Consider the following 6000-nt stretch of genomic DNA (forward strand, 5'->3'; position numbering starts at 1 on the left):
AAAAAAAAAAAAAAAAGTCACATATGAATATTAGAAAATTTCAACTCTATTTATAAAATAATGAGAGAGTACAATATATGTCACATTAAATTAAAATTTGGTCACACTTATTAAAATCATGATACCCGTAATAATTTTGAAAAGTGATAACGGAAAAGTGAAAAATACTTTTTCCTTGTTTCATATTTTTGATTGGTGTATGGTTTTCATAAAACTAAAAAACAAAAAATGATGTAAAACAAGCAATTAATCTCTTGGAGTGAGTTTTTGTGTGTGTATGACAAATAAAAAAATTTGCAAAAAAAAAAAAAAAAAAAAAAAAAAAAAAAAATGCAAGATCAATAAAATGTCATGTGTGTGTATTTCAAAATTATAATATTAATTTTGTTTTTCTTTAAGAAAAATACTACGTGGTTCATTTGCCTTTTCCTTTCATGTTGTATTATTCCCTTTTCCATTTTAACTTCCGCTTAGCTTCCCAGTGATAATGATTTTGAGAGCGATAGATGGCATTGATTGAATCAATACTACTTTATTGAATCATACTTTTGTTTGAATATTACGGAGTATAATTTGATGCTTGTAATGTTAGCCCATTATTCCGTTTTATTACAATTTAAATTTATATAGTTTTGGTTTATATGCGCTTAAAATTTTGAATCTAATGTGATTATGGGTCCAATTATAAACCAATGTTAAATACGGATTAGAGCAACTTTAATGGTTATAGGTAGAGACTTGCTTGCAATATTAAATAATTCCTACCTACTAACTTGTCTATTGGGACAAGAATATGCAATTAGTTTGGCCAAATAAATTAGCCTTGCCAAGCTAGCTAATTGTCTTGGAAAAGAACTTGCTAAAATAAAACAAATTAGAATAAATATTTATAATGGAAAAATTACAAATAATAATACAACCTTTTTGGCCGATTCTTTTAATAATACAACCTTTCAATTATTTTTTTTAAATATTACAACCTTTAGGAGGTGTTGAATTTAAACAGGCGAAAACCGGTTGGTAACCTGATTTTACAAGTTATGTTGCCACATGTTGTTGTTTTACTAGGTTTGTAAATTTAATTGATTTTTTATAATTTATTTAATATTTTTAATTGTTAAAATATATAAAACTAAAAATTACTTTTATTATTTATAAAAAAACACCACCTGCCACCACCTTCACGGCTTCACCACCATCCTACCACCATTCCCTCTCCCTTCACGCAGCTCCCCTCTCCCCCAGCCTAGAAGTCGGCCTGCCGGCGTCGGGCTCACCCACTACCGCCGAACCCACCATCGTTACCCCGACCTCCCCTACCTGTCGCGCCACCCATCCAAACGAATCCTAGCCCGCGAAAACCGCAACCAACCTCCACCTTCACGAACAACGGTTCCGATTCAACCCCTTCCCGACCACCGCAACCCCGAAACCACCCTCTCCCCTGTTTTCTGGCTCCTATAAACCCCTATTCCCTCACCTAAAACCACCAAAAATCGGTTTAACCGAGAAAACCCGAAACCCTGGGAAACGGGATTTCTGGGTTAAACCCGAAACCCAAATGGGGGTTGCAGTGGTGGCGATGAAGTGGCCGTGTATCGGAGTTGAGGGTTTGGACCAATTGGTGCGCGTGGGAGCAGCGCAGGGAGCAAAGTGGTGCTAATTGTGGCTGATGTTGTGGTGGTGCATGTGGGTGTAGCAAAGGGAGTGATGTGGATCTCTCAAGACTCTCACAAGGCTCGCAAACTATAATAACATTGGATCTTTGGATTTTAATAAGGACTAAAGAAATTACACGAAAATAAAAAGGATAGTACTCTAATTCTCGCAGGAATAGAGGGTCTCTTCCTAGTCGCAACTAGAAGATGATCACAAGTCGCAACAAGTGATGTTTTTGATTAACAATCAAACGAGCAATGCTCAAAGGATTAATTCCCATAACAAATCTCTCTCATTCTTAAACTATTATTGATATACACCCATATTTATAGGGTGACAAATCGTACAATGATAAGATAGAAAACCAATAATTTTATCCTAAAATAAGATAAAATATTAAGAATCCTAATCCTAAATATATCTACTAATCATATTTTAACCAACTACAAAATCTATCCCAACATAAATAAATTAAATAAATAAATATCCTAATGACTAAAACTCTTAAAGCCTAAAAATAGGAAAAATCCTTTCAAGTGAAAGATAAATACCCATAGGCAAAAATCCTAATAATTAATAATAACTAAAAGATAGTGTAGGCTTTCTTTAAATTCCATGAATTCTCAAGAATACCCACATTGGTCTATTTCTCCCGCATCAGGGGGCAAGGTGTTGCTGCAGGAAGCAGGGTTGTGAGTGAAGGAGATGCGGGGGTGGTCGTCTGACACTACTCTTGTTGATTGGGCGGCGATTGCTAATAGGTTGTCGTACACATGTCAAAAATAAATTCCTAACAAAACCAGCTAACAATGTAGTAGGGTAAATAGGGTCGAATCCACAGAGAGATGTCTATTCAATCTAACCTCTAAGAAATTGGAGAAACTAAACTATGGGCCTGTTCCGATTGACTGAACTCAGCTGAACTGAACTGAACTGAACTGAACTTATTAATTAGTGATTTTTAACTACGGATTAGTGATCTTTGATTATTTATTGATTATTTATTACTATACATATGTGTATATACAAATGTACATATTATTAATATTATTATTATTATTAATTATTGATTATTATTATTATTATTATTATTATTTATTGATTATTATTATTATTATTATTATTATTGTTTTATTATTATTATTATTATTTATTGATGATTATTATTATTATTATTATTTATTGGTTATTATTATTAGTATTATTATTTCAATTATTATTGTTATTATTATTATTATTTATTGATTATTATTATTATTATTATTATTATTATTATTATTATTATTATTATTATTTATTACTTCTTGATTATTATTATTATTATTATTATTATTATTATTATTATTATTATTATTATTATTATTATTGTTAATATTATTATTATTATTGTTGTTGTTGTTGTTGTTGTTGTTGTTGTTGTTGTTGTTGTTGTTGTTGTTGTTGTTGTTGTTGTTGTTGTTGTTGTTGTTGTCGTTGTCGTTGTTGTCGTCGTTGTAATAAGAGCTTAAAAGAATGAAATTTGGCTTTATATCATTAGCAATATCATTAGACATAAATTAAAAGATGAACTGAACTGAACTGAACTGAATTTCAACGGAAGAGAACAGGCCCTATGTCACGAAATTAGGATAAGAAAGTAGTCAAAATTAAAATAGGGATAAAACAAATAAGAAAAAGGCCTTGGGTTATGGTTCACCAGGCTTATAATTCTAAATCTATCAAAATACCGATATCAATTCAATTAATCAATTAACTAGAGCAATTGCTAAGCGTACGGTCGGGTCTTAATGCTCTTAATTCAACATATGTATTTTGGTCGCTAACATAATCAGTATTGCTAATTGTAGGTAAGCCTCTAAAAGTAAGATCTTTCCATTCAAACTCTTATTAACATGAATTAATCATACAATTGATCAGGTTGTAAGATTAACAACAAAACACTATCAATTAGAGAAATCAATAATCAAAATATCAATAACATTAATCAAGATTCATTGTATAAACATGGACTCCCAAACCATAGAATTAATTACTCAAACATGGAAGAAATAATTAAAACTAGATTTAAGAAATAAAACATAATTAAAGTAAAGAAATAAAATTACCTCAAAATTAAAGTAACAAACTCAAGAACAAATTCATGGAGGAATTATATCTCACATTTTAGGAAGCGTATAGGGACTTGTGACCTATCGTTGGAAAGCTCTTCAAGTCTAGTTTCTAACGCAATTTGAATTGCTACAATCCAATATGTAGAACTCAAGTTATGATCAAAAGAGTGAGCAAAGGTCTATTTTGACACTTTGTAAACCATCGTTTTTCTTCGTTTCTAACTCAATTTCATCTCCAAAAGGTGCATAGAGACTCTCGTGAATGCTATATCCATTCCCTATGCATATAAATCTCAACTTAAGCTTCCAAAAACACATATATTTCATTGATCGACCTCAATTCATGGACGTTTCATCCTTGCATTTTCTCATTCTTCTAAAATTACTCCGAAAGTGTCCAAATAATTATGAAAACTACCTGAAACATTAAGAAAACACAAACGAAGCGTAATAGAGCACAAAACAAACAACTTATGCATTTGCGACCTAAAAGGCAACAAAAAGACCTAAAAAGCTACTATAAACTTAGCATAATCGTGCCTATAAATCCTATATAAATGCGATATCAATGGCAGGGGAAGAGTAGGGGAGGGGTGGGGAAGAAGTGGTGGTGGCAGGGTGTTGGGTGGATTTTTTTTTTTTTAATTATAATTATTTTATTAAAAATTAAAAGTTACTTTTTGTAAAACCAATTAAAAGGTAATTACGTTAAACAATTTTAATTAAAATAATAAAATCTATTTTTTATTTTATAAAAAATTTTAAACCAATTACATGACAACACGTGTCTTGGTAACTTGTTCAACAGGTTACAAGTTTTTTTGCCTGTTTAAATTCAACACCCCCTAAAGATTATCATATTGAAAATTAATCGAAAGGTTGTATTATTATCGAAAAATAAACCGGCCAAAGGTTGTATTATTATTTACAATTTTTCTTTTTGTAATCTAGAAACATAAATTAAGGAGGCGGGTTTCATTTTAAATAGTAAGCTAATAGCTAGCCATTGGAGCTTAAAGTAGTTAAAATGACAATGAGCTCAAAAGCTTATATGACATTATGCATGGGACAACGGAGGCAATAAAGTACGAAGTATTAGGGTCTGTTCACATTTACTAAACTGAACTGAACTATAATTGGGGCTGAATTGAACTGAACTAAACTAAACCAAACTGAGCTGAAATGAATATTTTATAAGAAAGGAAAATTAGGAGTTAAACTTAACTTAACTGATTGGAGATGAATTGAACTGAAGTGATTGGAGTTGAACTGAAATTAAGTAAATGTGAACATACCCTTAATTAGTGCAATCAATTATAGATTTTTACAGCAATGACTTCACTAAATAATACAACTCTAATGAGGTTGCAATAAAAAAAAATCAACAAATCCATTCAAGAAAAATTCCCAAAAATAGGCATGGAAGGGAGCCACTACAAAGAAGTTTCGGGAGTTAAAAAAAAATTATGAACAAAGAGAACATACACATCATTTAATGATTTTTTTTTTCTTCAAATGACTATTCTTTTTAACGGTCTTTTGAGCTTCTGGACAGAGCAAAACATAGTAGATTTCAATAAAGCAGAGCTGAGCAGATTTTATCAGAGTAAAGGAGATTTTAGCATAGTAGAGTAGAGCAGATTATTATTAACCAAATTCTCCAAAAGGCAGGTGTATATTAATTTATTATAAAATGAGTTAAAGTTACCATTTATACTACATAAGTTATTATTCTAATAATTAATTTTATTTTACAAAAATCTTATTATGTATTAGATTAATTGACAGGCTAAAGTCATATCACCTAATCAAAAGTAATTCCTAAAACCACTAACTAAAATAGATAGGGAAGTAGGGTCGAATCCACAGGGAAACTGGTCTTTCTATTCCTAATTAATTAAAACAATCTAAATTATTAAGTAACAAATTTGTAAAATGGATAGGAAACTAAACTACGGAGAGTAAAAGTAGAGAAGAATAAGAATAGAGAAAATCAATGAATAAAAGACCTAGGGCATAGGTTCACCAATAAACAATATTCCAGGGTAAAACATAATAATCGATCATCAATGCATCAATTAATCAGATCATAAAGGACTTTCGCTACGTATTACAATCACAGAATTAATTTACCGGTATTAAATCTTATCTCTCGAATCTCGACTTAACCATTTATAAATTAACCTGCCTATTGAAACTAGACCTAAACATCAATTCTCATCTCTCAAAT

Source organism: Chenopodium album, chromosome 3 (genome assembly GCF_948465745.1).
Source record: "Chenopodium album chromosome 3, dcCheAlbu1.1, whole genome shotgun sequence".
Taxonomy (NCBI): Eukaryota; Viridiplantae; Streptophyta; class Magnoliopsida; order Caryophyllales; family Amaranthaceae; genus Chenopodium; species Chenopodium album.